Consider the following 10,626-nt stretch of genomic DNA (forward strand, 5'->3'; position numbering starts at 1 on the left):
AAACATCAAATAAAATATTTATGTCCTGAGTTCAACTCCCTCCCTCTTCTCTAGTGTACCCCACTGTCTGCTTTTCCTTTCATTCTTCCCCTGCAAATGATTATATAAGTACTAGCAAAGTATGAAAGATGGGTATTATAATTGTCTATGTCCACTTCTATTTCCCTTATGCCTATATTAGACATCTATCAAAATCGGTCAAGCATTGAACAAAATGCATTATTGTATTTGTTTGGGTTCTTTACATACTAAGTTCAAACCCTGCAGAGATCAGCTTTTCCTCATTATGGAATCAATAAAACAAATTATCAGTTAAGTACTGGAGTTGATGTAATTAGCTCACTCCTCTCTTCCAAATTTATGTTGTTGTGCCCCTGGGTAAAAATTATTACTATTATTGTGTTATGTTCTCAAGTCAAATCCATCCAAGGTCAACTTTGCCTTTCATCCTTTCAGGCTTAATAAAACCTAGCACCAGTCAAGTACTGGCAGCTGATGATATCATCTAATCCTCTTCTCCCAATTTTTGGTCTTGTGCCTGTTAGAAACAAGGACAGTGGACAAAACGTCTTGCAATATTTGGTTATGTTCTGAGGTCAGCTTTGCCTTTCATCCCTCCAGAGTCAGTGAAATAAAGGACCAGTCAAATACTAAGGTCTGTGTAATCAACTAATCCTCATCTCTCAAAATTGCTGGCCTTGTGCCAAAATCAAAACTACCATTAAGGAAAGTGGGCTGGCAGAATTGGTAGAGCGTTAGATAAAATGCTTTGTGGTGTTTATTCCAATTCTTTACATCTTGAATTCTAATCCCACCAAAGTTGACTTTACTTTTCATCTTTTCAAGGTAGATAAAGTACCACTCAAGTACTTGGGTTGACAGTATCAACTAGTTAGCTCCTCCCTTCAAAATTGCTGGACTTGAGCCTAAACCAGAAACCATTTTATTATTATTCTTATTTGGCCATTCTGTGACTATCCCATACTGTTATCATTATCTTCTAGTGAGCTGAGTTAACTATGTGGTTTTGATAACAAGTTGAATTTACATCCACTTCATTTCAACCATCATTGATGGACCTTGTGAAGGGCAAGAACATTTTTGCAATCTTGTTTTACCATTTCTTTTAAAATCTGAGGCCTTGTAACCTTTGGGCAGACTAGCTGAAGTTGAGTGTAATCTTACATTTGGCTCACAATTACACATTTACACACACAAATGTACACTCACACGCGTACGCCTAAGTACATGAAATATACTTTCAGACATACATAAAAAAAAAAATTACTATATTTTAAATAACAATTTTTTTTTTTCTTAACTTTTGTAAATCAAGGAATTTAAATAACCAAAATAACTCTTTGATTTGGATTCATCATTGAAATGTTTAGTCTGCTGGTTATCATTTATTCTCTCATTAAAAAAAAAATGTACTTCCATTGTTTAGTTTTACCAATATTTGGCTATTCTGAAGAAACCAGTCAGTTTCTTGGTGTGATATTTTTCATGCATGCAGTGTGACCATCTTGTCTATTATAGTTTGTTTAACTTGTGCTGTTTACTGTTTTCATTTTAATGTCTCCAAAAATAATGTTAATGCCTGTGAAAAATAATGCCATAACTATTTTTTTAAAAAGACTGTGTTAATTTATATTTTCATCTAATTTAACCCTTTTGATACCAACCTGCCTGCAACCACATCTGATTCTATGATACAAACTTCTCATTTTAAAGTGATCTATCTTAAAAACCTTCCATCAAAATTTCATGTTAATTTATGTTCCGAACACCAGCTTAATAATGACAAAGTTATAATAACGAATTTATTGCATACAGTGCTCAGGTGCACTACAAAGTTATTTTACTAAATTTAAATTCTTCACTATTTTCAATATTAATTGAAACAAAAGCAGTTAATTTCAGTAGAAATATGGTAACAAAAGGGTTAACATATTATGAAATGTGTGTTTAGCTGTTTACACAGCTTTATATTTACTGCTGTCTACTATTAAATTGCATAACATCTGTTCACTGCTGTTCATTGCTAATTTACATCCATCTGATCACTTCTGTTCATTGTTAATTTACATCCTTCTGTTCACTTATTGTTTATGCCTGTCAGTTAACTCATGTTCCAATCAGTTCATGCTTCTTTTTGTTAACTACTAATTGCTAATTACAAATTTACATATAATGTTCATTTATCCTTTGTTCACTGCTTATTGTTAATTTACAGACACATTTTAATGAAATATTTGTATAATTGCTACAGTTACAAAAAAAAAAAAGAGTATAGCAATTTTAATTTTTCACATTGTTAAAATAATTATTCCACTGGTATGGTGAAGAGACCTTATAGATTTAATCTCCACCAGTTATCTGGTGCCGTCTATGTCTGTTATTTCACATCCTCACCGATTCCAACGTTTAAAGGTGACCTACAATCACATTATAACTGCAAGCATGATAGTCTGCTACAGCTTTTTTTTTTTTTTTATGCTTAAAGCTTAAATTTCTGTGCCAAATAATTTGAACAGAAAAGTTTTAGTTTGAGCTGTGTCTCGTTTTTGTGAAGAACTTTAAAAGCAAAAACTAACAACAGAATCTCTTGAGATAATCAGCCAATTTCTCTGCTGAAAATTGATTGCTAAAGAATTCTAATTATTTTTGCCTAATCATTATTTTACTTCAGCATTCTGTAAACAATCAGTGTTGTTACCCCCACCACCACCACCATCATTAATTAACAACAACGTAAATCAGGGAGGAGGTGGGTGCTGTTTATTAGAAATTCTTTGGTCCTAAATGTTTCTGTGACAATTTCATTCTTCAGTGTGTATGATTTAAAAAGAAAAATTTCAAGGCACACATTTTAACACAAAAAATACACATTTAAACACTGACACAGGCAAAGATGCACACACACACACACACACTTGACCAAATATAGCATGAAATGATAAATGTTAATGATAGGCTGAAACAGTTCATATTAATCTCTCTCTTTCTCTCTCTCTCTCACACCCACACACACCACTTTCTCTTACTGGTTTATTGTAACTCTTTTTGATCAATTTAATGTTTCTATCCTTTTTCGCATTTAAACCAACCATATGTGGTCCAAATATTCTACCTTGTTTAATGTTCAAACTGGTCAGATCGACCTCTCACATGTTCCCTACAATGTCATTCTAAATTTAAACAATCACATCATCAAAATCTCAAAGCTATCAGATAATGCATGATTAATTGAAAACAATGTGAATAAATAAGCATTACATTTAACAGAATAATCAGAATGCTAAAGGGTTATTCAATCTAGAGACAGTTCAAAACTCTCTCACACACACACACACACACACACACAACTGTTTTACATAAATATCCAATTCCTTTCTTCAGTCATTTCTTCTCTTTTGTCACAAACATTTTCAATATGGGTTTAATGCTCATCTGGTCCCCTTAGAACAGTTGTAATTAATCAGTTGATACAGTGTGTGTGTGAAATATGTAATATATGTGTGTATAAAATATATTGTGTATGTGTGTGTGTCTCTTCGTAGTTTTGTTTTGTTGTCATGCATTACACTTCCCAGTTTTCATTCAGTTTATATATAAACATATGCACACCTCCATGCTATTGGTACTCTGAGTTCAAAACCCCCTGAGAATCAATAAAATAGAGGTTCTGCTATGGATTGACAGAACTGTAAGAACATCAGACCAGTAGTGTTGTAACCTGTTTCCAGCACTTTCTGTTCTGAATTCAAATCCCACAGTGGGCCTACTTAAGTGGTATAGACTTAATTCATTGTCCAGTTTAATGACACTGTGAAAGTCTTTGGTAGAGTCCACTCTGTTGTTGCAAGCATTCTGACCATGTCTCCTAGCAATTTTTGAGGCCCCATAATAGATTATGGACACTGTCTCCTCTCCTGACTTAGCTTTAGGCATAGGTATGGTTATGTGGTTAAGAAGCTCGTTTAGCAATCACATAATTTCAGGTTCAGTCCTACTGTGCAGCACCTTGAGCAAGTGTCTCTTACTATATATATATAGCCCACAGGCTGACCCCTGCCTTGTGAGTAAGTTTGGTAGGCAGGGATTAGTCCCCACCACTTGACAACTAGTGTTGAGTTTTGTTTACATCCACCTAACTTAGTGGTTTGACCAAGGACACTGATAGAATAAATCTGGACATGAAAATAAGTCCAGTGGAGGGATGGGGGTCGACTTAACTCTTCAAGGTTGATATTCCAGCATGGCCACATTCTAATGACTAGAACAAGTAAATGATAAAACATGTGGAGCAATTACCAACTTTTCACCTCTTTCACATTCAGTATATTGTTAGAAAAGAATTTATATTTTTTCCAAAATATTGTTGCTGCAATCAATTGCATAATTAATTACATTAATTGGGAGATTTCAGACACCTGTATACTATTATAAATTATGCTTGGCAATGTTGCTAAATTGTTTGTCTACCTGTTGCTTGCTTTTCATTGTAGTCTTAAATTTATACCCTGGGTATCTTAAATACTTATTCAGTCTGAGTATTGAGTGTACTTATTCAGTGCAAGCATCTGTTACAATTTCTTCTTGCTAATACTGGATTTACTAATCACCTGACCACTTGTGCTGCATGGTCTGCTAGAAATAACAGTCAAATTTCCTTTAGATTACACTATCTCCTCTGTTTTAGAAAAGACCATGTTGATTCATTTGATTCTGGTTTCCTTGGCATATTGGAAAGGAAAACAAAACGCAGTGATCAAGATCTAAAGAACAACTTGACCTCTTTTACTCCAAGACTGTTATTGTTGTAGCTGTTTAAGGGAACCTTTTAATTAATTTAACTACACAGAACCAATTCATTGAAGAGATGGAAAGGAGAGAGAGAGGAACATAAAAAGAAAGAGAAAAGAAAAGAGAAATATATATATACACACACAAAGTGTGTATTTATGTGTGTGTGTTTCATACATGCAAGGAAAACAACATGCTTCCCTTGATCCTAATTTGACCACTCTTCTTAGAAAAGAAGGGCTATGTTGGATAGACACTATAGTCCTAGGTGGATGATGCCAAAAGAAAAATATATTTCTTTCATGGCTGGAACACCTTTTGTTCATCATTCACAGCTGACCTGGTGCTAAAATAGCAACAAGCTCTTCTAAAGGCATCTAAGTTATTCCTCTAAAAATGTAAGCGACACCAAGCTCAGTCCTCCTAATTCATAAGTTGACCCACTCCCCTCCTTATCTTGTCTCAACTCATCAAACCGATTGACTGCTACTTATTTTCTGTACATTTATTCACTATTCTGCTGACAGAATAATTACTGCGCTAGACAAAATACCTGGTGGCATTTATTCCAGTTCTTTACGTTCTGGATTCAAATCCATTCAAGGTTGACTCTGCTTTTCATCCTTTCAAGGTCAGCAAATTAAGCACCAATACCAGTACTGAGGATCAACATAGTCAGCTTCAATTATCCCCTTAAAATTGCTGGTCTTGTGCCAAAATTCTAAACCATTATTATTATTATCTATTACTCTCTTAGCTGTTTTTAGCTGCATATCCTGATGTAGTCAACTTTGTCTTTCATTTTTTTTTAGCATGGAAGAAGTGATTAAGTAAATTGTGTGTGTGTGTATATATACACACACACACATGTGTATATATATATATATATCATTGAATGTTCACGTTAGTGGTCAACGTCATATATAAAAATATATATATATATATATATATATATATATATATATATATATAGGCTTATGCATGGTTATACAATAAAGAAGGTCCCTTCCTATTCAAATGGTTTCCGTTTCTATCCCCGTTTGTGACACTTCAGAAAATGTCATCTACTATGGCCACCAGCCAACCAATATCTTGTGAGTAGATTCGGTTGATGGAAACTCTCTGGAAGTCTATTGAGAGAGAGAGAGAGAGAGTATGTGTGTTGTGCATGCTTGCACATATATACATTTTTTTTTTTGTTTGTCTCTCATTTCTTGACAACTGTTGGTTTGTTTACATCCCCATAAAAAAAAAAATCCGTTTAGAATTAGTGCCAGACTAAAGTAAGTACTGAAGTGGTTTAATTGACTGAACACTTCAAGAAGACACAGTCCAATAACTGAAACAAGTAAAAATGTATGATACATACAAACATACATACGTACATATACACACTCATACATGTGTGTGTATGTGTAGTACCATCGCTAGTATGATGGACATCATTCTGTAGAACATTATCCTTGCCAGGTGTCCTAAACAGCTGTCCCTTCCATTACCAGATTTCCTCTGCTTCTCTCATTGCCAACCCATCCCACACATACACCCACAACCCCTCTCTCTCTCTCTCCCCTTGTACTTCCTTCTGCCCTACACTTCATCTTCACCACCACTGCCTCTGCTGAGTTTACTCCCATTTATTTTTGCATACTATACTAAACCTCCTTCCCTACCCTATTAAATTCTTCATACTCTTGTCTTTTTTTTTCTGCACACCCACTTCCAGCTACAACCCTCTTTTCTCCCTCTATCTATCTTCTCCACACACACAGAAAGTTCTTTCCCCTTCTATATTTCTGCTATTAAAATGCTTCAGTGGTGTTGTTGGAGTGAGTACACGCACACACGCATGCGTTTTCTGTCAGTAGTAAGTTCACCCCCAACAAACTCTACAATGAGGAAGCTTCTACATAGTCACACAATCTGCTAGAGATTGTAGTCAGGCGTTCCTGAAAAACACACCCTACTCTCTTAAAAAGAGAAGGCTGCATTGATAATCAAAAAAAGACAGATCACTCATGACTGTTACAACTTTGACAATAGTTTTACTCATTGAGGGTTGACCTAGGGCTAAAATCATTAGTGAAGCTTTCTCTGATAATTTCACTTCTAATAGCTGTATTTTATATGATTGCCTTTATTTGAGCCATTAGGAAATGGATGAAAATCACAGCATCTTCTGTGATTTGTGTAAATACAAAAATTACTGCTCCTCACATTTTTTCTTCCACTGAGTCAACAAATTTTCAAAATATATCAATGAAGATTTCTGTGTGTGTGTGTGTGTACAATACACACATGCATATATGTATATACATGTGCATGTATATTTACATATATGTGTGTGTGTGCATGTATACTGGAGTCTAAAAACATCAGAGATCATTATTCTGAACTTGTTTCCAGCTTCTGATAAATAACATGAGCAAAACTATCACTATAAGTGGAAATTCTACAGTTGTTGGTAGGGAACCATGAAATGTATAATTTCTTTTGAAATTGAATTGTTTTTCCTGAAGTGTTTGGTTCTTGAGATAGCATAAAGTCTACATAGGCAGTACTGAGGGTGAAGTTTTAGCAGAGAACATGTTTGAAAATTATATTTTGTGCTATTTACTTGTCATATCTTCTACCACAGGAGTTCTTCATTTTTTATCCCAATATCAAGAAATAAATAATTTTAACTACAGCATGAAATCAAAGACAATGTGGAAGCTTATTATACATTATTTTAAGTAGTCCTTTCCACAAAACAATATTCTGAAAATATGTATCTATGCAGCATAGAGTAGTGCAATCCAAGAAGACCTTGGCAGTTAGTTTGCATCAAGCATATGCACAGCTTGTATAGATGGCATAAAGCAGATGATACTCAATCAACAGTTTATTAATCAACACATGTTATACACTTCATCTCATGCCAGTGGAGATTTCGGTGAGATGACTGCAACTATACGACTGGGGGGGGGGGGGTCATCAACAAAATTTGTTAATTGTGCAATTATAAATTGATAGGACTTACTTCCATTATTCCTTACACCTATCAATCAATATGTATGTACGTACCTGGGATAAGAACTACGGAGTTATAATGATCAGTATACATGCAGTCATGTGTGTGTATACATACTGATATTCAACACCACTAAATATGTCTAGGTTTATATTTGACCAATATAAACATGCCCCATGTTACAGAAGCATTTTGTTCCTAAAATTCTTGCTGATACATAAAATTTTGTTATGGCAAGATTTTCTGGAATGTAACATTTCCATCGACACAAGCAATATATCCTTTTGGGGTATATTATAAGGGCAATTAGTAATGGCTCGGTGGTTAGACCATCAGGCTCATAATCATGAGGTAGTGAGTTCAATTTCCAAACCAAACTGTGTATTGTTCTTGAGCAAGGCCCTTTATTTCACGTTGCTCCAGTTCACTCAGCTATAGAAATGAGTTGTGATGTCACCGGTGCCAAGCTGTATCAGCCTTTGTTTTTCCCTTGGATAACACTGGTGGTGTGGAGAGGGGAGGCTGGAATGCATGGGTGACTGCTGGTCTTCCATGAACAACTTTTCCCAGACTTGTACCTCGGAGGGTAACTTTCTAGGTCCAATCCCATTGTCATTCATGACCAAAGGGAGTCTTTACCCATTACCTAGTTAGTAATGATGTAAACACTCTGATACTCATTGTTTTCCTGCTGTACACCCACTCACACTACTCCTTTTATTTGGGGCACTTCTTTTTATTTCCTTTTCTGAAATTCTTCTGTTAGGTAGTTAAATTACTTTGCTCTCCTACCGCCAAAGCATTTAAGACAGTTTTAAAAAGTATTTTATTTTATAGAAATTACATTCTAAAACTTTAAGTTTCTCTTTTATCTTGCCAGCCTGTTAAAGAATTTGGTGTTTTACCAAATAGTGGGAATTATTATTATAACTGGGAGAAATTGCAAATTTATTTTTTTAAAAATTCTTTGAGAATAGAAACTAGTTTTATCTGTAGGTAATCAAAACTTAGCTTAGGGAAATTTAATACTTTATCTGTTTATCTATCCATCTGTCAGTCTATCTATCTAGATAGGTAAGTAGGTAGGTTGGTCGGTCGGTCAGTAGATAGATAGATGTGTGGTTTGTCATGAACTCATAAAGTTTGATGGAATCATTTCATCAGACAAAAAAAAAAGTCTTGTGTTTGTTTCAGTTCTTTATGTTCTGATTTCAAATTCTGCTGAAGTCAACTTGTCTTTCATCATTCCTAGGCGATCAATGAAATAAAGTACATATGAAGTTCTGAAATCATCAGTACTTCACTGCTCTTTCTTTCTTTCCTCCCAGTTTTCTGGCATTGTGCCTGGGTGGTGTATTGGCAATTACAGAATTGATAGAACATTGGGAAAAAAAATGCTTCAGTTTTGTTCCAGCTCTTGAGTTCAAATCACACTGAAGTTAAATTCATCCTTTAGGAGGGCATCAGTAAAATAAAGTACCATTTCAAGTACTGGTATCAATGTGGTTGACTAAACCTTTCCCACTCTTCTCAAAACTGCTGGCCTTGTGCCTAAAACAGAAACATTATTATTATTATTAATTATTATTATTATTATCATCATCATCATCAAGTAGTGAGCTAGCAAAATCATTAGCACACCAGATAGAATGCTCAGCAACATTTTTTCCAGCTTTACATTCTGAGTTCAAATTCCACCAAGGTGACTTGTCTTTCGTCCTTTGGGGTTCACTGGGGTTGATGTGATCAGCTAGCCCCCCCCCCCCCCAAGCTTCAGGTTTTGTGCCTCAAAGTAGAAAGAATTATTCATCATCATCATCGCCGCATCATAAAATTTAATGGGATTTTTTTTTTTTTTTAATTTCACTTTTATTATTTTAAATGTAACATTGTAAATAGTTTAAAAGTTAAAACAATTCTACTTCTGCTGATGCAATAGCTGTATGTAATATAATTTTAATTCTTACTTTGTAAAATATGTACAGATTCTATCATTGCATTTATATTGTAAATAACTATTTAAATATAAAATGTAAAATCCTCCCCCCCCCCCTTTTTTTGTATATCAGTAAATTAACTGAATATCATCTCAAAATATATAAAATATACATATAAAGATTTATTATGGATATGGATACACACACACACACAACCCTTAGCTGTATATAAAACAGATGTTTTATTTATTTATTGCTTGTGCATATATTTTATATATACACTCTGTCTTAGTGCATTTTATTATATTTTTAAAAAATTTAATTCTTTCCTTATCTATTTATTTTTATGCTCCTGATATTTACTACTTTTTTTTTTTAATAGAATGGTGGGGAGTAGAACATTTTTTTTTTTTGTCATATTATTTTATGTTTAGATTTATACTTTGCAGAGTCTCCCTTGTTCTTGCTTTCTTTCTTTCTTCTCAACACTGCTGAGCTGTGCTAAAAAAACTACAACCCACTTTTTTTCCACCACCACCACTAACACAATTACCACCATCCTCACCACCTTCACCACTTAGAAACACCAACACTGCCACCGCTGTCCTCATCATCTTCACCACCCTAATTACTTTGAGTGCTATCAGAATGATATACTTCCTGCCAAGAGCAACTTTGAATGATCTGTACATCTACCTTAATTGTCACTTACTACCAATTCCTACATCCTGTTTGCAATGGCAGCAGCAGCAGCAACAGTATCAACAGCAGCAAGTTGTGGTTATCCCCACCCTCCTACCCACCTGTTCCAAGTTTCCCATTTTACCAATTCAACCTTTATTATTATTATTATTATTATTATTAACT

The sequence above is a fragment of the Octopus bimaculoides genome, chromosome Z (assembly GCF_046866305.1).
Source record: "Octopus bimaculoides isolate indiv1 chromosome Z, ASM4686630v1, whole genome shotgun sequence".
Classification (NCBI taxonomy): Eukaryota; Metazoa; Mollusca; class Cephalopoda; order Octopoda; family Octopodidae; genus Octopus; species Octopus bimaculoides.